The sequence below is a fragment of the Anopheles coluzzii genome, chromosome 3 (genome assembly GCF_943734685.1).
Source record: "Anopheles coluzzii chromosome 3, AcolN3, whole genome shotgun sequence".
Lineage (NCBI taxonomy): Eukaryota > Metazoa > Arthropoda > Insecta > Diptera > Culicidae > Anopheles > Anopheles coluzzii.
The window spans coordinates 34,751,400-34,776,147 of record NC_064671.1 but is presented as its reverse complement, the minus strand read 5'-3'; the positions used below and the strand labels follow the sequence as shown (position 1 = coordinate 34,776,147).

Below are 24,748 nucleotides of genomic sequence, written 5' to 3'. Positions count from 1 at the left end.
ATCGATCCATCGAATTGTTTCATCCGTGTTTGGAGCCGAAGGGAGACTTTGGTTTAAATCCGAAACGGCCCTGTACGAACTAAACACACAAACACACACACACACACAGACGATGAAGATATGTGTCTGCAATGAGTTTTGCCTGTGGATGGGAGAAGAAATCACGGCGCGGTGAGTGTGGCAATGGCGACTGGTAAGGGCGAAGATCGAGAGATATCATTTGACTGTGAAATGGAGAGGGATGGCGCAAGCCAATGCACAAGAAGTTCGTCCCCAAGTGCGTCCTCGGCGTCGCCACCGTGTCCTCGCACACATGGAGACACACACACACATACACAGAGTACGCTGATGCTGAGGGCTTTTAATTTTCGCCTGTTTTGAACGGGAAATAATTTATTTCCCTTCCATCTCGAGCGCGCACACGACCGGGGTTGGTGGCGTACGAGATGGAGGAGAAGGAAGACCCGATGCCATCATTCCGGCTTTGCGCCATTGCCATTCGGTTCGCGTACACTTCGGTTTTTAATTGATTAATGTGTATGTTTACATTATTTATGTAATGCTCGATCTTATTTGCCTGTGTCGTCGTAGTCGTCGTCTTCGTCCTCGTCTTCATGGCTGTTCTTGGGGTTGTGGAGGTGTGGATCGAGCGTCACTATCAGACCACTCCAGGGCTGCAGATCACACATCCATCCGTGTGTTCCCAGGTGCTCTAGCTTTGCTGGCTAGCTAGAAGAATCAGCAAGTGCTTCCCTGTGCGCTCCGACTGAGTGTTGTAATGAGCAATCACCGGAATCGTGCGTCGCAAAACCGGGACCGGGAATGCCACCAAATCGACGACATCGGCGACATCGGCAGTCTGAACCCGAGCTCCGTCACTGCGCCGCAAACGCGAATGTGCAACAACCTGCACTTGCCCTGCTTATCAGCATCATTGGTCCCCCTGGTTTTGGCCTTTCAAATGGTCGTTCCCGCGGGACGACAAGTTAGCCGATTGGCTAAGATTGGCCGGCCGAGATTCGAGAGTTCGCGTCCGGACATCCCTGATCCAACCTGTTCCGACAATCGTGCTGGCACTGGCGCTGGCATTGCCCCGGTGGACTTACGCTTTAGTAGGAGCAACTAGGGTGGTGGGTTGGGAAAAGAGGATCTCGGGTCACCTTTCTCGCTCGCTTATCTACGTTGGCGAACAATCCACAAGCGCGCGCACCCCGAGCGAACCCCGTGCATAAAGAGCTTACGGTCAGCGGGTTTGGTTTCGATTTGATTTGCTAAACCCTTGCGTGGTCAGGACGCACGTGCGTTTTGTTTTGTTCATTCAAGTTCAACAACAATGTGAGAAGATGAATATATTTCGATTTGTATCATCGATACTCGGCCGTCCAGGCGAGAACACAAGTTTTAAATTATGTAAAGATCAAATATATGATTTGATTTGATGATTTGATCTATACTTCTTTAGTTAAGCTCTTGGAAGAGGATTCTTAAGTAACTAATGATCTCGAGAAATGATGACAACTTATTCAATAGTGATTCTGTATAATTCAAAATGTTGTTATTAGTGATGGGTAAAGTTGACAAATTCCGGAATCGACTCCGATACCAATCCGATCATTTCGGAGCCGACTCCGGAAATTAGGTCCACATAGCATTATCGGGAGTTTTAGTCTTAGACTTGGTCTGATGCCGTCTGGAGTCGTCCGTAGTCGTCAGAAATCGTCAGGATTCGTCCGAAGTTGTCCGAAATCGTCCAGAGTCGCAGTATACGACTCCAGTTGACTCCGATCGACTCCGATTCCATTCCGGTCGACTCCTGACGATTTCTGATGGCTACGGACGACTCCAGACGACTCCGTACGGCTCCGGATGACTCCGAACTTGGGGCAGAACTGTTGATTCCAATTCTGCCGAAGTCGGCTTCGGACTAACAATAATTGGAGTAGGATCAGAGACGTGGCTGCGTTGAAGAGAGCACACCATTAATTGTTACTTTTGCACCTTGGCGCGAAATTTTAATAATACAAAATATGCCTGATTTTGTGTATAAGAATCTTTTTTACATATATAACCTTATCAGAGCTGTGCGCGAATGATCATTTTTAAGGATTGATTTTCTTATTTTCATGGTGACTTTTTGATAGGTAATGACTTTTCCTTCACCGATTTAAATTTAAACTCATGACCTAAAGAGGGAGGCCTAATTAAAGATATGGAAAGTGCTCAAAATTCTGCATCATTCAAATAATTAATCAATATAATTTAATCCCTAGAAACAAATGATCCCTCCTGGAACGAGAATTGAACTAACAACGAGCAGCTCGCAAATCCCATCCTGCTTGCTAATGACTATAAAAGCTCCCGGTGCAACCTGTTCGATTAAAACGCACTTTTAATTTCCATTTACTTTAATTCGTTCCATTTATTCTCCCACACATTGCACTCGAGAGGTTAGCATCGCTATCCCTGCTTACCTCCGGTTGAAAGCCAGTGCGCCTAGTTGCGCATCCACTCACGGCAGCACTGCCCTTTCCCAACGCACCGCCGCTTTACGCACAAGCCACACGGGAACGTGTTTTTTGCGCGGTTTGTGTGGAGCAGCAGCAACAACAACGCAAAAGAAAAAAAAAAAGAAGAAGAAAAAAACAACAAGCGTGTGCGATGCGCTCTGCATTTTGTTTTATGTTTCTACACAACATTCTTGATGCTTTTTGAATTACGCTCTCATTCCCATTCGTCCCCCCCCCCTTCCCCCCACCTCCTTCCCGGCCGTTATCTCGAGCAAAAGGGGGCTTTGGGTCGTTGGGAGTTACGGCGGCCCTATCCACCCATTGGTAAGTGATTTATTCCTGCAGCGACGGCATCAGCAGCAGAAGATATTGTTCTCCACCTTTTCGCGCGATAACGGATGACACGCGGTACAGGTTTCATTTTACTTCCAATCCAAAGTGACCAATGTACACCCGTTTCGCCCGTTTCCCTTTTCTTTCTGCTCTCTATTCGCGCGTTGATTTGTTGCAGCAGCAGCAGCAGCAGCAGGGTGGGTTCGGTGGGTTTTGAAATTAATCCCTTCTCAAGAGATTGCCACGAGGAAGGGCAGAAACGTAGCAGGGGCGTAAAAAGATTGTTACAACGGCTCAGTGGACCTAAGATGCGATGGTTGACAATTTCGTTTCGGGATCTACCCCGAGACACAGGATCTAAGACCCAGATTGTTGAGCTGCTTAAGAATAGCGAGGCGAGCCAAGCTGGAAGGATAAATAATGAATTGCAAACGTTCTGCGGGCAGCCTGAGAACGAGGGACAATTATTTTGTGACATTTCGCTCTCCCCATTGGGAATGGGCGCGGAAAGGAATTCTGTCTTTCGGGAGCGTGGGGGAGGGGGTTAATGGAAATGATTTGATTAGGAGGAAAAACATTCCATCACCAAACCGGCACCGTTAGTCGGTGATTGGTCGCAAACGGAGGGAAGTGTGGGGAGGTTGTCGGAGGGAAGGAGGGAGAGAGAGAAAAATTACTGATGCCGTTTTTCTGCTGGTTCGGGGAACACAAAGGACTCACAAAGGTGGACACGCAACCCCCTTCGCGGAGGGATATTTGAATGGACAATTGTGGATTCGTAGAGCGTACGCGTAAGCCTACACCACTCCCTTCGCATTCTCATCATCCTCCTCCAACTGGAAGCTCCCCGCGTTGGACAGGGCTTCAACCTGCATTCATTTATTTCCCGCCAGGCCCAATTGTGCGCGCCTCCCCCGGCTTCGCTTCATTCCGGTTCCGACCGACCCGATGACAAGTGGATCAGAAGGTGAACCCTGGCGAACCTGACGGCAGCAGGCAAAATGGTGGTGTGGATAGTCCGCGTGTGCGTGTGTGTGCGTGTGTGTGTGTACGCAACAACAAAGCTGACAAGATGCACCAGATGCATCTCCCCTTGTATGGTGGAGCTGGAAACGGGAAAGCGTTCGCGTTTGTGCGTTCCGTTCCGTTTTGCGGATCTCGAGGCGCATTATCTGCGGACGCTTACTGGCCGATGTCAAAACGGGCAAAGAAAAGTTGTTTTCTCGTTTGCCGTGCCGTTTCCGCGCGTCACTCGCGCACGCCCGCTCGCCCGCCTAGCCTCCCATGTGGGGCAGTGTGGGGGGAGGTTTTAAATTTATTGTTTCTCCACCATTTGTTGTAACAATGTACGAGCGCGGGCGCGGGGCCTAGCCGTGTGGCTCGGGTCCGTTTTCCACCACCTTTTCCGTGCCTATCGTCCTACGCCGCCCGGTACAGCCTAGCTTTGCTTGCCTTCTCTCCCTTGGCGAACGGTGCAAAATCCCGTTTTTTTGCGGCCCCTTCGGACGGACACACACACACACACACACACACAGGATGCCGTGGGAGTGTGGCGATCGGCAACGGTGAAGGCAAAATAGGTTTCTATTTTGCGCCTTTGGAAAAATTAGCGTGCAGACACGCACCAAAGTGGTAGAGCAAGGGGGAACCCACCGAAGGGTACAATGGAAGAAAAAGGGTGCCGAATGAACCTAGGCGCAGTTTGATACAGGTTCTTCTGTTCAAATGTGTTGCAAATAAAGGTAACGAATCGGTTTTAGTGTGCAAAATAGTTCAATCTGTTCGTCTGAAATATACAAAATGTCATTTCAAAATCTTTAAATTTATTTTATCAGAGAAACAAGACAAGAGCAGTTCAAATGAGTGGGAATGAACGTTAAAATGTTTTAAATTAAAACAACTTTTAATGAACGTTTTAAATTAAAAGTGATAATTACCAAAATGCTTTGAAACGCGAACAACTCCTTATTTTCCTTATTTTTAATGCCATTTTGTTGCTTGTTAATATAATTGATACACTAGTTATTTCTCAAGAATAAACGAATAATTTATTGAATAATTGAGCCGGTCTCGTAGTACAGTCGTCAACTCGTACGACTTAACAACATGCCCGTCATGGGTTCAATCCCCAAATAGACCGCGCCGCCATACGTAGGACTGACTATTCTGCTATGGGGGGGAATCAATTAGTCACTGAAAGCCAAGCCCACAAGTGAGTACAGGCAGGCCTTGACCGACATCGGTTGTTGAGCCAAAGAAGAAGAGAAACGAATAATTTCAACATTGTTTTTCATTGCTTCTCTTTTTTCAAACTGTCAAAATAAGCAAACCAAATAAGTTTAATGGTTTTGAAATGAAATGAAATGAAATTTATGAAAAAATAAAAGCGCGGTGAAGAAAGTCTTTAATAATCTTTTGAATGAGGAACAAATACAAAATAATAATTTACACCAGGAATATTATTAATTTTGGATTCTTCATTCCTTTCTAAAAACAAAATAAAATACATTGTCTACAAAAACATTAAAGATGTACTATTTATCTTTAGTCAAGGAATCAAAATAAACCCCTTTAAGAAACAGATGGTCTCAAAGGTGGTCAAAACGGCATGCTTGGCGTGAAAGTATTGTACCCACCACGAGAAGAGATACAAAAAAGCAACATTAATTATAAATAGTACTCACAAATGCATAAAATTAATTACCGTGCTACATAGTACAGGACTCCTTCTCTCACCGTGCTTCACAGGTTGTTTGTTAGACGATTGGAATTTGAACAACAAATGAAGTAAAAAAAGAAAGGAAAACCCATGCCATCAGCATACAAAATAAAGATAGAGTCCCGATAAACCGTACCATTTGTAAGATAACATCGTTCATGTGAAATAAATCTCGCTGCGTACAGATTGCGCCTTCCCAAACGCTCCGTGTACATGCGTGTGTGTGAGCCGATAATCTCCTTTTTTGACTTCAGCAACGGAAACGGTGTGGCGCGCGGATTTTGTTTGGTACCATTGGGTTGCAACCAAACAAACCAAGAAAAAAGGGCCAGAAGGATGTGGAAGAAGGTGTAAATGAACGGAGCGTGGAGGAAAAGAAAGATGTTCCAGTGCAACGATCATTTATAATTGTACGTATGTTATGTCGAGACGCACATACACACACACAGGCGCTCTCGCGTAGACCCGGTTTTGTTTCCCGCCCCGCCTCCACTACTGGTGGGCAATCTTTTGCGCCATTTTTCCTATTCTCTTTCGCCTGGTCGCTGCGTTTTCTATCGTCCGCCCGTTCGTCGTCTGCTAGTTCACCTGCTCGCCCTAGACCTAGACGTTGCAGTTATCAGGCTCCTCGGAGCCTCTCGGGGGGGCTGCGGAGAGAAGGAGGAGAAGAAGAGGCAAAAAATATTTTAATTATTTTAGTTTCTTTATTATTCCACTTGAACTCGGCGCATTTTTCAGGGTGGAGCATCCCTGCACACTGCACTGTACGGAGCAAATGTACGGGAGCATCATCCCCTCGCTGTCCAGCAGCGGGCACAGCCTGACAGCCCGACAGGTTGCACATGGGAAGAGGTTGAAGGGGGGGAGACGGGTTGTTCTATGGGTATCAAAATGAAGGGTTTTTTTATCGTTTGACTTTTGCATAGTTGTTTGTGGTTAATGCGTTTTGGGGGGGCGGGGGCCAAAGCGGAGCTCTATTTCGCGGGCAAAACGGGGCAAAAATAATGGCGTACGCGGTAGCAGTTAAGAGACCATTCAATCGGAGTATTAGGATTAGGAAAAGTGCCTCGTGAAGAAGAAGAGGAAGAAAAAAAAGCGAGGTAGCAAATGGTAAACCATTCCAATCCAACGCTTCCGACGGGCAGGGCAAGACTTTGAAGCGTTTGAAACGGATTTCGTGACTGGCTGTACAGTCTCGGAATGGTGGAAGGAAAAGAGGGAAACTGCACTTACACGGCCGCTGCCCCGGTGCGGAACTGTGCTTTAGCTTTTATAATGCGTATTTAAACGAGCGATGCGAACATTTTCCAGAACAACCAGCCCCAATCTCCTCCTCTTTGGCATTAATGAAAAACTTGTTTTTCGTTTCAAACCCCCGCATGCGTCCTCCATGGGGAGCGGTTTTACCGAGAGGGAAGGACACGTAAATTAGACGCCGGGCAGAGTGAATCCCGCTACAAAGGCCCTCACAAACCCTTCCACTCTGTCCACCATTCCAAAGCCCGCGGCCCCCGGTTCGCAGTTTGTTTAGCTGGAGCCGTTTTTCATTATTATTGTCGTCGGGTTCGGTTGCATTCGGTGCGGTTGGCGGGCACGGGGGGCTGGCTGTGGAAGAAGCATTTTTCAAATGCAACAACGCGCGCGACTCGGCACATCCACGCAAAACCTCGAGTTTTAATTAAACAACGTTCGAACGGCCCCGGATCGGTCCGGGGTTCGGTGCAAATGAAATTTACTTACCCGGAGTAATTAAATTTATCGTTTCGCACAAACGATCGGCGGGGGGGGGGGGCCCAATGGGATTGGTTGGCCTGTGCGTGTGTGTGTTTTGGTTGCTGTTGTTGTTGTTGTTGAAGCGGAAAGCGAAATAGATAACGCCCGGCCCTGGCGACCTCCCGGGGCAAGTGTGTAGTGTGCATCGTTGCAGTGCAGTGCAGTGCAGACTGGGCAAGGTGGAACCTAACGGGTCTTTTTATTAGCGCCGAGGATGCGTTTTAATCAGCTCACCTATTTTCTACCGGACTTAAGCGCACACGGCAGCAGTGCGACGCGAAATGACGCTTATTATAATGAAGATTGAGTTTGAAAGCGTTATTACATTTCCAGCCTTCCACTTTGCTGTTGGTGGAAGAAAAGCCAGTCAGACAAATCGGACTCGGGAATGGGTTTCCTTGCTGGCCGGTTAAAATTAGCAGACGCTCGGTTGATGATAGTTTTAATGTCCACTAGGAAGCGTTGTTCGGTTGGTCGGGGCTGTTGTTCTCGAGGTTGAAAACAATCGAACCGCTTTGCCACCGCTGCACTCCGAGCCACTTGCAGCCCACTGGCGTATGTGAATAATTGCTGCGAAACGGCATTCGACCAGGGGAAAACCAGTTTGCACCGGGGGCCATTCACTTCTGCTGCGCGCGCGACGGCTACGTGCGACACAATGTGCGGATGGGTGGTTTTTCGTTGCTGTTGTTGTTGTTGCTCTTCTTGCTTTTCAACCGCGTCCCCAGCGACCGTCCCCAGCGGACAAACATTCCGGTGATCGCATTTTTCCCGCACCCCCAACTCCCCCCAATGGATGGAAAGTTTTCCCTTTTTCTCACCGAAATATGGCACATGCACACCGACCGCATATGCACACACACTCTCCGGATAAGGGAAGTGGTTGGCAGAGCAGAGCGGGAAATTCCGATGCATCCCCTCCGGAAAAAGGGAGAAAGGGCTGTTGTTGTTTTGTGGCGGCCAATAATGCCACAAACGGTTAGTCTGTTGTTGATGGTCAACAATGGAAATTCTGTGGTAAGGTAGGGGGGGGCGGGAGAGATGCTGTGATCAGCGTTGTGTTAGAGAAAGGTAGCGAACAAATGGAAGCAGCAAGAGCTTAAACAATGACTATAATACACGAACAACAATACACCAAGTTGTTTATGTGAAAACTCTCTTTTTTCGACCAAACGCATTCAATGGAGCAGATTTGTTCCACCAAACGATAAATAAAGGATATCAAAAAGAATGTACTGTATTACAATTTTTGTACAATTACAAGAGGCAAAAATGCATATTCAATAGATTGAAAAGTAGCTTAGTTAATCAAGAAACAGACATTAAACTATACGTAACGTTTTTTAGGAAGAATGCAGTGAAGCCTGGTTTAAGCTCTTTTAACTGCTGTTACACTCCTATGAGTGTGCAAACTGGATAAACTGGATACTGATGCTCATTATCAAATAATCCGTCAATTGCGGTAATACTTGTCGACAGATACAATTTTAAAGTTGAAGTAATGTTAATCGCCATTTAAGCTTTTAATAGAGTGCGTTTTCTTACGAACATCTGTGATAAATCGAGATATTAAGAGAGAGCGAGAGAGCGAGAGAGAGAGAGAGAGAGAGAGAGAGAGAGAGATCATTTTATGAGAATTACTAGTCATTATTAGGAAGAAAGTTGTAAAGGCCGGGGTACATAGTCCGTACTCGCTGGTGTAATTTTGATTTTCACTAGCGCATCCGAAGCATTTTTCCAAACAATTTAGAGCCGCTTCAGAAAATATGTAATTTGTCCATTTTTTTTACATAAACTGGACTTGAAAACCCTTGTAATTGATAGAAAAATCTGTTGTGCAAGTTTTTAAGCCATTTTTGCATAAAAAAACGATGAAAAAACTACTTAAATTTAAGATGTTTCTGTCACCTATCTGTTCTCTTTCCGTATTAACCTTTGACTTTTTGAGTATACAAATCATAAAATTGCATAGCTTTAGGCGTTTTTTCCTATTTTAGCATTACAATTTCGTAGCAAGTTCACATATGGCCAAGAATTTGCCCTGCCATTGATTTCTATTGAAGTTGTCTAGCAAACAACATTTGCGTAAACTATTAATACATACAAGTACTCAATTTGTGCTCCACTTGTTATTAGCTTTTCCGTGTACTCTCTTCCCACTTCCGGGCCAGGGGTTTTTTCCGTCTCGAAGCAATTTTTTTCCATATCATCTCCATCGGCTATCACGTGCAGCAGCATTAGAGCCTCGGGGGAATGTATGAACCAAAAAAAATCCTACCAACTACCCTCCCCCAGTTCGCCTCATAGCGTGCAAACGATGCAAAACATGAAAGCGATAAACGCTGGAAAAAGTGCATCGAAAAGTCGTTTATTTTGTGAGTGTTTATATACACCGTTGCGGCTCGTTCGATCGGTACACACACACGGCTTGCTGGTTGAGCGTACTTTCACCAGCACCAGGGCACAAACGCTCCCTCTGCCCCTCGGTCCATCGGTCCCGAGGGCTCATCTTTCGCTTACAACATCATCGCATCGGCACCGCGGCATGAAGCCTCAGAGACAAGAATGGCACGAACTTGCGCCCCGTGTACAATCGTACTCCACTACAGGGTTTGATGTGAATGGTGCAAACACGAAAACACGACACAACAAAAAAAAGCGAAACCCCCACAGAATGCGTGCCCACTGCATGTCCGTCGCGGTTTGGGATTTGCACTGGCTTGCACTGGCACCCGCAGGAGTGCTTCTACGTCTATGTTACTGGTCTGTGGGTGCATGGGCGAGTTATTATTGCAAAAAACAAGGGGCCTGCTGCATCGCGTCCAGTCCAGTCAGCGTACCTTGGCACCGTTGTGATGCAGCTAGGTTGCATCCTTTGCCGTTTTGTTTTAATGTGGTGCGAGCTATTTTCATTTGCGACCACCTGCACCCTTCAGTCCTCCCCTTGCTTCTACCGCTAGAGTCGTTATAATATGCATTTAAATTGTAATGTATTTCTCCTGCTCTCTCGGGAAACATCCACCGCGCCATATTCCACCCCGTCCCCGTCCCGCCGGCCAGGCACTTTGATTAATGAGCCAGCCCGGTTGCCCTGACTGGTTGGTAATCTTTTATGACCTCATAATTGTTGCTGTTGCTGTTGTTCTTCGGAAAGTTGAGGAAGGTTCGGGCTTGCTGCAGCGCAAGGCGAAAGCGCGCAACAAACGAAACGATGCCTGTTTGTTTTAAGAATTATCTTAATCATTTCCGTTCCATTGGTGCGTTTTTTTTTTGTTGTTGTATTTGCCCGCCTGAAGGTGAAGATGGATCCCTCGTCTAAAGCGTGTCCATTTTTCTACGTCTATCATTCACAGCAGCCACAGCAGCCTCAGCAGCCCAATCGAACGACTGAAGTGGTGAAGGAGCGGCAGTGAACGTGGTGCCATCGCCGGGACAGCATATAATATCGGTAAGTTCTTTTGGAGTGGTGTGTATGGGGTCTGCAGGGAAGCAGGGAAATGAGAGGCACAACGAGTCCCATCGAGATAGATGTTAGATGACTTAGATTGATCTTTTCTCAGCTCTGCAAATGGAATTGTGAGTGAATGATTGCGCTTGTCAGTTACCTTACCCCCGGCGGTGATGTGTTGGGTTGCCGTTTGTGTGTGTGTTTTTTTTTGCATACCAGGGGATAAATGGCAAACTAACATTAGCCTACCCCCGGCGGTGGGTGACAGCAGTGGGACCACTGCTTTTTTTCGTTTGAAATCCACTTCAATCGAGTGCATTGCTGCGTAAATGGCACACGATTCTTGCGCCAGAAACAATGTTCATTTATTTTCTCCCATTTGCAACGCTCATCAGCTTAACGCTTCGCCTAACCAATCCTAAATGAATGTGTTTGCTGCTCGTTTGCAATGGAACCGTACCGATTGGTGTCCCTATAAGTGCTCTCTTTATTTTTTGCTCGATTTGTCCTCCGTCGGATTGGTCGGATTTACCTTTTTTCCAAGGTGCAGCACACAGCATGTGGTTACGGGCCGCCACCTCGAAACATAACTCTTGCGCACCGTGCACATCAATCGCAGTATGCAAAAAAGAGGGGGGGGGGGGGGAAGAGAGGCGGAGACCCTCCACCGGCTCCACCATTGAATTGATAAACGTGAAGGCGGTGTGCAATTATAAGTGTTTAAAAATTAATCCTATCAATTCCATTCTTCCGTCGAATGTCACCATTTGTATGGTGCCATCAATTCTATACGCCGCTCAGGAGGGCGGGACGGGCAGGGCCGGGGCCTTCTGAGCTCTCGCGGATGGGGTGGGGGGGGGAGGCAATGAAAAGCCACAGCGGACCTGCTAAACGAGAGCAACCACAAAGGGCGATGCCGCCGCAGGCAAGCATCGGGCGGCGGCGAAAACCCCTTTGGGCCCGGCCCGAAACGGACCTTATCCGCCGATTGTCAATTGCCGCTTTGGTTTTGCGCGATCGAAACGGTGCGCACTCGTGAGAACACGAGCCACGTAGGGGGGCGAGGCGCTGCCAGAAGGGCAGTGGTTCGATGGGGGAGAGATGGAAAAGCTTCGCAAAAGTACACAATAAACAATGTCTTTCGCTCCGGGGACGTCTCCTAAATCGTTCAACGCCGCTCGCATGATCCCGCTCGGTTGGAAGACAAAAGAGGGAGGGTGCAGGGCACCGCGATTGGTCGGTTGCCGCGTGACGTCACATTGTACCTCTTTACAACATAAATAGCGCTGCGAACACACAGGGAGGGAGAAAATCAGAGGAAAAAATGCCGCCATTGCCAGTGTCGCAAAGAGCGGGCGGGTTCGCCAAGCGGGGCTTTTCGATTGTTTCGACCGGGCGCGGACAGATTTCGTGATTTCTGTGCGTGTGTGTGTGCGAGGGAGGTGTGATGAAGTACATCGTTGCACTGTTTCCAACAGGGACAGGGAAAAGCAGGGACACAACAGGACAACAAATGATAACAATAATTTAAGCGTTTTGTGCAAAACAACGAACCCGCAGCTTGTTTGTGTCGCTCATACACACACACACATCGCCGACGAAGACGGAATGCTTTGCCTGCTTCCTTTCTTCACCCTGTAGCCCTTACACCTACACCTCCCCTTTGGACCGTTTTGCTTTGGGCGGGAAAAAGGCTCAAAGGGGCCCGCGCGGCAAAGTCTGTGCCGCCTTGCGAGCAGGCGAAATCGCCGACCCGGAGACCGCCCTAATGGACATATGTATGGCCGTAAAACATTGATACATCATGTTTCCAATTATGCACACACACACAGACACACACACAGGCAAAACGTACACAAACACAGCCATAGAACGCGTATGTGAGGCGGGAAAAAATAAAGGTAAATTATAATAAAAACACACAATACGTTGCATTCATCATTCAATAATTGAATTGAATTTAATTGAAGTAGTTTGCAAACTGGCCACCACACCGCCTGGCTGGTTGGGTGGGTTTGGGGTCGGCTCGGCTTGGAGTCCCTGGCGTAAAAGGGATTTCATGATCGCGAGCGCGCCACCACCGCCACAGTTTTCCCTTGGGGCAGGTTCTCCCTTCTCCCTGCTGACGCGCTGTGGACTAATGTGTGGAAACAAAGCGAGTGGCAGGGTTGGCGGAGGTTGGGAAAAATCTTCCCAAGCAGCTCCCGCGTGTGTGTGTGTCAGCTTGCAAAGGGAAGCGAAGGAATTGTCAGCCGGGCGGAAAATCAACTTCAAAGACACGGTGCCGCCTGGGTAGAACGATGGGAAGACGTTCGCGATCGTAGCGATCCGTTTCGGGCCAGGAGACAGTTGAGCCGCCCCTTTTGTGTTCGATGGCGATTATGGATTCTTGGAGTGGAAGCGATCTTTGTCCACCGCCCTCCCAATCCTGACGCGAACTGTATGCAAATCCCCGTAACCAGCCCCGTCCATCGAGGGTGTAGATGAGCGGTTAATCCATCCGATGCCAAACCCGGGGAATGGTCCGGAGCAGCAGCAGCAGCAGCAACAGTGACTTGGCTCAATTATTAACCCGATAAGATGATGATGGGAACCGTCAGTGAGTGAGAAGCGGGAGGAATCGGCGGGAGTAATGCATTGTCGTTTCCTATTTCCGTGAAATAAATTAACCGCCCGATCGACCGGCAAGCGAAGCGGGTTGACAGTTGAAAGAAAATTCGCAAAAGGGCGCAGTGGTTATGGTTAGCTGTCAGTGGGTGGGGCGGGGTGCATTGAAGGGGGATGGGTCGGGCACTTGCGCGTCCCGATTGTGGTGACGGTGCGCGGCTTTCGGGGGGCGGCTTGCGATGAATCCGCAAGACAGATGAATGATTTTTCACATCACGATCATCCGCCGCGCGGTCGCTTTGTTTTACCTAGCCGTGGCGGGAAAACGGTGGTAAATCTATCCGATAGAAGTGGCCGGATCGGATGGATGGAAGCTTAAATGACAGCAGCGGGCCGCACCGGTTCTCTAAGCACAATTGAGTGTTTCTTGCCGTTAAATGCCTTCTACGGAGAGAAGGAATCATTTGGAGAAGCTGATTTGAGGATTGAAGAATCATCGAGCAGATTCCTAGCCGCTTATGTAGGGGATTTAACGGGCGACGGTAGAGCTAGGACTCATAGAGCAGTTGGTAGACGGTATGCTTTGCGCAGAACAATGCAATGGATCGAGACTCGTTTGGGATTATTAAAATTTGTTTAGGGGTGTTTTCAGGATTGACATTTGGAATTATATGGAGCAAGTTTGTGATTTTCTGATGATTATTCGCAAAACAGATTAAAAATGCTAATTATATATTTAAAATAAACTTCAAATATGTTTTCTTAAGCTGACCAATTTAAGTCGCAAAATGTCTCGTAAAGTTAAATAAAATGATGAGATGATGAGATGAGATGACTTTGTCGTATTGCGTAAAACCCTAAACGTACTTAGCAAACAGACTTTATGTCATAAGTAATTCTTTTACATTGTATGTAAACCTTGGTATGTAGAAAGTTAAGAATTGATTTGAATATTTCTAGATGACTTGTGGAGCTTGTGGAGCTCATAACAAGCACGAAAGTATTACTTCTCACCGCCAGACAAAGCTTTGAACCAACGCAAGTTTATATTTGCTAAGTAAAAACAGGTTCATCCGCATCTTCCGTTGGATTAGCCGCACTTAGTTGCAGAAAAAAATATTATGAATAAAATTATTGCCCCAAACATTGTAACAGCTAAATCCTACCGGCTCTGGGGAGGATTCTGAGTGATCGATGACTTTGAAAAGAAATCTGTTTTGCTCCCATCGTTGCTCCTTCTTGCCTTACCGCTCCTCTGCTTGCACCACGATCGGCACAAGATAACGGCACACGAAGGCACGGTGCGATTGGCCGGGGATGCCTAACCAGTTCCAGTTGCCTTTGTAACGATGCACACACATTTCCAAATGTTCGCTCTCATTAAGCCTGGCAGCCAAGCTCGGGGGGCTGCTAAGCCTGGCACCGAATGGACGTTTTCCCGCCCCATTAGCGTGCCCGCAAAAAGCCCTCGCAATGAAACGCAAATGTTGCCGGATGGTGTGCCGCCCGGCCCTCCCGAACGACATGGCAGACAAGGGCGGTCGGATCTGCATACATGGGTGAAACATAGCAGCAGCAGCAGCAGCATTGCGTGAAGAAGTGTCAGCTTGCAATTGTGGAAAGGGGTGGATGGGGCCGGGTTTGGTGGGTACAAAACCCGGACCTCGAACAACAACACGCCAACAACAACATGCTTTATCGAGTAGGATCTAATCCATCGTCATGTCATGAAATAATCCCGTTTACAGCGAAATGATTATCTATTTATAAAAAGGCACCAAAGGCATACCACAGCACCAGCGAGGCAGCGCCCTCGGGGGGAAAGAGAGAGAGAGAGAGAGACCCTTCTGCCCAAAGGGGGAATGGGGAACCGGGTGTCCAAGTCACCTGCGGATGGGCTAGGATCGGGCTGCGGCATGCAGTGTGGCTTTATCTTTTCGCACTCAATTTTGCTCAAACTGTTCCACGGACTCGAACGGTGCGTCCGGGGCTGTCCGGTTGCAATCCGGCATTGCGCCTGCGCACACATTGGACCTCGTCAGGGGTTTTGCATGGTCAGTCTTCCTTCCCTGCCTCTCTAACATTCTTTCTGTCCTGAAACTGGATCGATGTGGAGCTTTCGTGTGCGCCGGTGCAATGGGACCTGTGTGCTGGACAGCTTGATGCTGGTGCCTGGTGGTGCTGAAGCTATTTCCCTGTCATTGTGTGCATGCACACCTTCAAGCGGTCCATGGCGGCCCCCAAAGCGTGTGCGTTCGGTTGAATTTACTGTCCAGGTTCATCTCTCTATTTCACTTGAGACACCTCGGCACGGTAGACCGTGCTTCAGCTTGAGCCAATTCCATTGCCCACCACTGCAGGCAACGTGATGCCGGGAAAGAAGTGGAATTACCTCTAACCGGGCCCTAAGAAAGAGAGAGAGAGATAGAAAGAGAGCCAGCGCATCTGAGACCAAACCGTGTTCGTCGCTTGCTATCATTTATTTTTGTTTTATGGCACCGTATCGCTTTAACGCTTTCCTTGCGGACCTTGCAGCATCCATGGGCCGTTGCAGGGGGAACGATCGGGAAAGAGAGAGAGAGGGAGAGAGAGAGAGAGGCAAAGGCAGCAGAGCAAAATAAAATTCTTTTGTTGTGTTGCGTTGCAAACTGCAACCGATGCACACATCCCTCTCTCCGCTGATGAGGCTGACCGAGCGCATCATCAAGCCATTGCGAAAGTATTTTGCATATCGCGGAAGAGCCGGAGCATACCCCGCGCGCCTCTGTGTGTGTGTTTGTGCGCATGCGAATGCTGTATTTTATTTCTGTTGCATCCATCGTCCTCGGCACTGAGGGGGTTGTGTTTTGTTGTGTGCGCTTTGCGGATTGCTCATTTCTTCGCCTGCCGCGCGTCGAAGTCCATCGTTCTGATGGTGATTGGGACGGGACGGGTTTCGCAATGCTGCAAACCCTTGGATGGAAATGGGCATCTTGTAGTTGGAGATCGTTGTTTTCTTTACATAAAACATTAATTGTTTTAATGACCGTTGAGCTACAAAAGTATTTCATTTCTTCAATATTTTAGTTGTAATAATTACAGACTTGCTAGCAAAACTTATTAGAGGACCTGTTGTTTTTCTTCAACCTCGACCCTCGTTTTCTCTCTTTCTCTATGCGCCTACGAAGAAAGGTAAAAAGACAAAGCAAAGATATTGATGACGGCCTGACGGATCATTTGCTCGTTACACATGCCCGACCCGTGGCACCATCATACGCGTCGATGGCAGGATAATGAGCAGTGTGTGTGTCCGTTGCCGATCCAAAGCCGGAAACGATATCTATCACCTATCAACCAGTGGCCTATCCTGCTCTCTGCCCGTGCGTGTACGCGACAATTGCGCGTTGCCAAGACAAATGATCAGCGCCCGCAGCGGCGGTTGCGTTGTTGGAAAACAGCCTCCGGGAGTAATGGCACACAGCGCGGGCTGGGCTTCCGCCATGCCGTGACCAAGGAGGGACTACTCTGTACCATGTCGCGTAATCAATACATTGCCTTCAAACCCTCAACACCCTTCCCTCTTGGGTGTATCCTTTGGTGGATTTAATTTGTTTGCGTACCCGCAACGGTTGCACGCGTTTCTATTGCCTCCGGGTGATCGTCGAGCATCGAACCGCCAACCATCGTGCTAAGGTGCATCGTGGACTCAATTAAAGCCTCACCATAATTACATATGAATGTGGTGGCGGCAATCTAAACGCAAAACGAAAATTATTTCGCACCGAAAGAGAAAGTTTTGCGCTGCGGCAGGTTGTCGTCCCGGTTCGTGAGGACTTTCGGACTTTGGGCGAGCGCGCTCTGTTTCGGACCGATTCGGACCGTTCGGGTACCTGTTATGGTTTGGCAAACGGAGACAGGTTCTTCTTAGAGATAGAGAAAGAGAGAGAGAGAGAGAGACAGATAGGATGACCTGAAAAGCAAGCAGGAAAAACGGAGCACGATCAACCGTTCGGGACACGCAAAGGTAGAAAAGCCGCCCGCGATCGGCACAACCACCCAAACGTGGGGTGCCTTGGGATTCCAATGCTGCGCTAGAAGAGAAACCCTTCTTCTTTGCAAGAAGGTGGAGGAGGAGGAGGAGAAGGTGAAACGCAGCCGATGCCTTTGGTAACGATTTTCCATAATTTTCTTCTCCCACCGCAACGGTGTGTCCTCTCTGCTCGTGTCTATTTTTGCCGTCCAAAGGTCCAAAGGCCCTGCACAAGGTGGGATTATTATTATTGTTATTATTATTATCAACCACCCAAGCGGGAGGGAGGTTGTCGTTATGATGATTGTTTGCGCGTTGTTTCTTGTACGCGCACGGGGGGAGGGAGCTGCCGAGCACACGCGGGAGATCGCGCGCAGATCAGAAGCGGCGTTGCGGCCCGTTTGCGCAAACGCTTCTTCGCTTTGGCCGCGACTGCGATGATGTCCGGCTGCGTTGTTTATCGCACTGCAAATGGTGCCCGGTTTTTGTTGGTGGGAGGCTTGGTGGGGAAGGGGCGGCAGGTGGGGAAGCGGCGGGCACGCATTTCTATATCGCCGGTCCGATGGTCGGTCCGATGATGGCGAAACGAAAACAAAACGGGAACATAATACATATCTAGATCTTATCGAGCTCGGAAGGTGCGTTGGAAGGAACGGGGAGGCTGATGTTGCTGTCAAGCATCAAAGGGTGATGATAAAACGGGGGAGGAGTGCGATCTAAGCGGGGTAATATGTGCGTGTGCATGTCCGGGATAAGCGCACCGGCACTGGGGCCTCGGCGAAAATGCACATTCCGTCCTAGTGAGACACAATCCGCGCTGTGTTTTTCGCAGCAAACACATTAGAGAGAAGCCATAAAAGAGAGGGAGAGAGAGAGACAAACGGCATAGAGAAAGCCCCCGTTCAGGCGAATGCTGCACGGTGAACGGATTCCCTTCGGATAGGTGTCCGGCGTGTTGGACATGGGAAGGAGAGTTTCGCTCTCCCCGAGGCCCCCGTACAAGGCGAAACCTGTAAAAATGTGCATTCATAAAATGTGGCTGGATCCCTGGGAGACGGTCCGTCGGTGTTCCAACAGTGGACATTGTTTGTGATGTGGAGAAAGGGGTGAAAATAAAGCTATTATAGGCAATGGTTGTGCACCACGACGAACGCGACGAGCACGAGCTGATGGAAGCTAGACACAGAAGCCACAAGCCAGTAGCGATCGGTTGCTTTGGGATTTGGCAAACAACAATTGCATCATCATGAAACAGGCAAATCTTACAATCACAAGGAATGGGAAAGGGTGCAGTGGTGGTACGGGCTTTATCCATTGCGAATTTGTTCAAAATTGTTGCAGCATTCTCTATGGCCGCAAACCGAAAACAGTGCACCGTCTTTGTGTCGGGCAGGCCGGTTTTTGCACACGGTGTGGTGCACCTGCACAGCAACAGGGGTGGCACCTGCAGCTGCAAACACATATACCCACAAATAATGGCAAACGAGTGCAACCGCGCCGAGACAGTTTTATGAATAGGGTTGTGCTTGATTTTGCAACGGCAAAATATGTATAAAACTCCAAACACCGCTCTCTCTCTCCCTGTCTGCCGTATGCGGTGGTTTGGGGAGCTGTAAGCGATGGGGGCCAGTGGGAAGGAATCCCGGTTTTGGTTTGGCAAACACGCAGCTGCAGTGCACAGTCACAAAAAAAAAACAAACCCCTCCAGCGCGATAGATGCAATGCGACAACCACGACACCGCGAAACAGGTGACCAGATCCAGAGGGGCCCCGGGGATAGGGAGACACTTGGGGAAAGCCTCCGCTGCTGTGCAGTCGATTGTTGGACTTTGTGCATATTTGGGCCTTTCCGTGTGTGTGTGTGTGTGTGTGTGTGTGTGTGTGTGTGTGTGTGTGTGTGTGTGTGTGTGTGTGTGTGTGTGTGTGTGTGAGTGAGATGTTTATCTCGCCCGATCGGGTGCGAGTTATCTAACGCCGTGAGGCGCGTTTTTGGCGGAGCGATAGTGGCGGGAAAGGGCGAGGGGCCTAGAGACATGTTCATCTTAACAAGGGCAATAATTGATCGCAACATCCCAATCATGGCGGAGCTGGGATTGTTGTTTGGCGAGCAAAACGGGCAGGTTTTGTTTGGAAACCCTGCGCTCAATTGGGCCTGAATTGGCAGTAATGGTTACAATGACCGTTTGGGCGGGGAAGATGTCGAAATAGACGTCGCTAGGCTCAAACAGTGCTACCAACATAATTCATGTTTTGCCATTTTTATGCTTGAAATAGAGCTGCGAGTAAAGAAAAAACAAGTATAAAGTAGAGTTGTAAAAAGTTACATGAAAATTGAATCAAATTTCTTTTACAGATACTATTTGTCGTGCTCCAATGTCCAATAGGATGTGTAGATATTGAAGGCCTTATTCCGAACGTATCTGAGCAATTCTTCGATAGAAAAAGCAAATACTCTGACACGCTGTAATGAACTATAGTTTTAAAACCACTGATCTAGACAAACTTAGGATAGTTAGAGAGAACGTGTCTGTTCTCTTAAAGATAAAATTTAAATTATGAAAATGAAGTATAAGTAACTCAATGTCTCAAAAAGGACTTTGGGGAAGGATAGATGTTTTGAATTAGATCTGAAACTAGCTTATCCGGGAAGATGAGGAAATGATGTCAATGTGCATATCTTTAGTAAAGAATCATGAATATCATCTGACATCTAAGGTGAGTCTTTCCTGTATCCAAATGCCAAAGTTCACAGCAGGATCTTCGTTTCTTCAGGAACTATATCACGATTACTTCATAATAATACAGGTTGAGAGATATTCTCTTTTTGGATAATTTTGTTGCACGCAAAATATAATGGCTCTTCGAATTGAGCGAATAATTGTAGTACCACAGTTTAGTTTCTGCCACGATCGGGCGATTGGAAGGCATTTGGGAAGTATCGGCCCGACTAGTGCGCGAAAAATTACACTCATATTACTCCTCAGCTGTACCGGCAACTGTTGGTGATCTCAGAAGATCAGACTATACGATCCAATCGAACGTTAATATTTATAGAACACAATCACGATGTAGTAATATGGAAACGCAATAAAATCGATATTCTGAACCCAAAATGGCCTTATGAGCATTATAGATAGAATCAAATTGTAAAAGTTGTTTTACCAAAAAGCTAAAAAAGATTGATTTTTATTTAATCTGATGTAATCTGTATGACTTATTCGAACGTTAATCATTTTCGATTAATTTGGAATACAGCTCTCCTATATACTCTCTACGAAGAAGTTGCTCTAGCGGCTGGTAGTAGTTTTTATGATGATTTATTGCCGCAAGAACTGAATTGCAACATTGTATTACAACAAAAGACCATCCTTTGCTATGCTCTTTTTTGCAATTAGACGAATGCCTTCTAGGCAAAACAAACAAAGTTGTAGTTTAAAAACAAAAGTTATCAACAACAAAAACGCATTCCTTCACCAGATAGCGCCTTCGAAGGCGGCTCTTCCTGCTCACAGAACGAAGGGTAATTAACTGCATAAACTCTGCCACCCAATGCAAAAGAACATTATTAAGCACTCTCGCTCGCAGCACACACAGGGACAGGGATACAGAGTGGCCTCCGTTTCTTATAGCGTAAATTAATTTACCTTTTGTTTTGGACTCCGCTTGGTCGCACTGGCCCTGTTGCATCGGGTCCAGCGACCCATTTGAATTGCAATTTATCGGATTATCCGGGAGCAACGCGGGGCAACACACAAAGAGCCAGCCGAAGCGTTGCCGCGGCACGGCAAGCAAAGGAAAGCAAAGGGGGGTGACAGGTGAAAAGGGGGGACAAAACAACAAGTGGCTCCCAAGTGCGTGTGTGAGAGCGACATGGTCCAGGCATGGAGAATGGAATGAGCGCAACGGTACGATAAAATGCAAGCATCTACAAGCAGTCAGAGATGCATCTAAGACAGCCTACCCCCGCACGAGGGCAGGTTCCCTTGGGTGCTAGCTCCGATCCACCCGGACCCCGGAGTGCTTCGCGGGTTTTGCTGTAGCACGATGACGATGCTACAGGTGCTGCTGCACTGCTGTTGTTTTGGCATGGCTCGCGTGTGCTCCCTTTGCCAACAAAAAAGGGACGTTTGAGGGAGCTTTCGGAACAGGTTTTTGCGCCACGGAAAGGCATGGATCTGGTTTTTGCGGCCGTTGGACTCTCTCTCGCTTCTGTGGGATCCTCTCCATTCTCACTGCGAATCACCAAAACACGCAAACGCTAGCTGTCTCTTTCGCTGGATGGGGGGGAAGACTCTCACGCTCTCTTGCGCTCATCTCGCGATCGGCTTCTCCATCCCGTGGATGCTGCGATGCATTCTGCTCGAGCGCATTCAGTACGATCGCGAGAGTGCGTGCGCGCGCACACACATACCAAAGCGCCGACGGTCGAGCTCGAAGCGCCGTCTTGCTGCAAACCGGCTGCAAAATATCCCCGCTTGTTCCACAAGAGCGTTTCCGTGTGTCCGAAGAAAGACTTCCAAGTGCCCACACCCGCGCGCACACACCTTTGGATGGCGCATCAAGATTTACTGCGTGAATCATCCTCAGCTGGGTCAGTGATCATTGTCGTCACACGATCGTCGATTGCTAATAGCGTCTCGTAATTCGTGGAATATTCATAAATTGTGCTAATTGTGTGTGTGTGTGTATGTGCGCCACAAGTCTTGTCACCATTGAAAGTGCATCCGCAGTGGCTTCATTTGATTTGCTTCCCCCCAGAGGCCTCAGGGGAAGGCAGAAAGGGGAAAGAGGGGGAAGAAATAGTGCAGTGCAATCTTTCCGGTTCCCCAGCCCTGCCTGGGGTGTGTAGCGGTATAATCGAAAAGCAATTGACCATCGATAACTGGGTGCGAGCGGGTTGCATCGACGAAGAAGACGGCGGTGGAGCATTAGCGCCATCATCATCCTACCCCCTTTTCGCTCCGGCAATTTGTTGCAATAAACCGAGTGAATCGATTTCCTGTGCCGTGTGTGTATGTTTGTGTGTCTGGGAAGGTGCTGAAAGGGGGGTCCTAGTAGGCAAGAGCGTGTGACCGGGAGAGCGATTTGTGGCTTGTGATTGAGTGGGCTGTGGTGTGTCCTAAATCGTCCCATTAAGGATAACTCTTCCGGAAAAGTGGCTCTTCCCTCCCAAATTGAATCGTGTGTGTTTATATCTGTGTGTGTGTGTGTGTGTGATACATCCTGCAAGTCAACCGTCCGATTGGGGTTTTGGGCCGTTAGGATTTTAGGCTGCGGATTGCCAAATAACCCTGGCCTGATTGCTTCTCGGCATGCCTTTGATTCGTGTCCATCGCCCTGTGTTGATTCTGTGCCTGTAGAAATGGGGCAATAAAATTGGGATTGAGTGATTCGATTGAGAAGGTGAAAGTGTCTGCCTGTTCCAGTGCAGTGCAGTGACTGTGCAGCGGTAACATCGAACGGAAATTAATACACTGCTGACCAAGTGCCGTCGGCTGGTGTGCCATCGAAGCAGCATCGAGGAAGACACTGACGAAAATACCAATTAGATGTAAATGTGAAGCGGAAGTGTCATATGCTTGTAATGAGGCGCTTGTGAGTATCATGTTCCGCATTGGTCGGGAGGGTGTTTGTTTATGTTTATGCTAGCGAGAGAAGGTTGAGCGATTGCTTACAAGATTTGAGCCTCTTTCTGTTTGCTGTTGCTTTCCAACATCAAACAGAATAGTATTGGAATGTTGTTATGTCCCCAAAAGTGTTGTACATGCTTCTTGTGTGGGAAATAATTAGAATTCTTGTTTGATCTTGCCCTGAAAACATGTTGCGCTTTGACCAGAAACTCGAAAACATTCCGCCAGCGAAACATGTTCGCCATTATTATTCGTTAGCTCTTGGAGCAAAAAAAAAAAACTACCAACATCGTGCACGATCAAAAGCATCTTCTGCTGCGCTTAGGGCAAGCGCGTGCAAAAAACAAAACAAAAAACAAATGTCCGAACATTATCGCTCCGTCCGTCTCCATCCCCCATTGCGAGCCAGAGCGCGCCTAACACACAAAACAAATGCGCGAACACAAACACGAACCATTGTTTTGAATACAGCGATGGTGGATGGCCATCGGCGGCTAGATAAACATCTTATTCTCCTTCGCTAGCAAACTACCCCTTTGAGGGTGAATCGCACGACCGTGCGACAGCTCACCCTTCTTCGGTTGCGATCGAAAAACATCATTTTTCAGCACACACAATCATCGCGCCTTTGGAGTGGAAGAAGAATGCCGAGGCGGGGCTCCTACTTTCGCGTCTCCGTTGTAAGCGGGAGGGGGGATAAGATCAAACGTGGCGGGTCCGGTCCCGGGGACCCATCAACGTGCCCCGCGGCTTTAAACAATGTGTTGATTATTATTATTCTCCTGGCTCAGCGGCGCTCATTCACAGATGCTGCCGCTGTTGCTGTTGTGCAAACGCATCCGGGCGACGCTTGTGCGATGCTCTTGTTTTCTTCGTTCTTAACGTCCCCAGCGCGGTCATCAATTCTTGAGACAGAGCGAAGAAGCAAGCTCGTACGACAGAGCTGTTTTTTTGTTTCTTAATACACTTTCCAAAACAATTCTGGCCCCGTCTTTCATGGCGATGGTCCTCGTGTTGCTTCTACTGGGGCGGACGAAACGAAAGACAGACACGCCACTGGGTCGTTTGTGAAATGTGATGTAAGTGGTAGCGTGGCAGGAAAGTGTTACCAATTCCAACATCCTCCCGGGGATCCCACACCCCTGTGCACAACACGAAAGGAAGATCACATCCGCCGCCGTCATCATGTCGCGATGATTGTCTTTACAACACACGCTCCTCACACTCACACACTGGCCGCTATTGTTTTCGGTTTGGAGTGTGCGCCTCCCGCCCGCCCAACCGACCACACACAATGGGCTGGGGCTGGGGCCACTGGGTCGTATGTTTGTCTCCAAGTGCGGAGGTGGCAAAAGCAGTAACGATCTTTCGTGAAGGGTGATTATGAACATGTAAACGAGTGTAACTGTCCTCCCGAAAGGGGACCGAGAACTGTGCAGCCGCTGCCACCGTTGTTTGCATTTCTCTCGTGGTAGCGGGTAAGACAACAAAAGGCCCACCATTGTCTCGAGAAGCCGGCTCGCATCACGTCGTGTTTTGTGCGAAAGACAAAGCGTGCAGTGAACGTCGTGCCGCCGTGCTCTAACCGGAAATATTTTCTGAACTAAATGAGTTTAAATAAAACAGATGTTTTCTGATCTGCCGGCGTTGTGTGTGAGTCTGCTGTGTGCCGTTTGCTCCATGCGAACTCCGCGTGCGAAGATTTGGTAACCGTGTTTTTTG

General features: G+C 48.2%; 1 protein-coding gene across 4 annotated transcripts in view; it reads left to right on the top strand.

The window, feature by feature from the left end:
• Window positions 1-24,748, top strand: part of LOC120956934 (uncharacterized) — a 54,375-nt gene that overhangs the window by 19,316 nt on the left and 10,311 nt on the right. Inside the window, exon 2 of one of the 4 annotated variants that reach the window (XM_040378763.2) lies at window positions 10,689-10,780. The exons of 1 other annotated variant lie outside the window; for it this stretch is intronic. The gene's annotated coding sequence lies outside the window, so the exon portion shown is untranslated. Of the gene's footprint in view, window positions 1-10,685; window positions 10,781-21,463; window positions 22,992-24,748 lie in introns of those variants that run through there. 2 more of the 4 variants (XM_040378762.2, XM_040378764.2) reach the window with 2 other exon arrangements.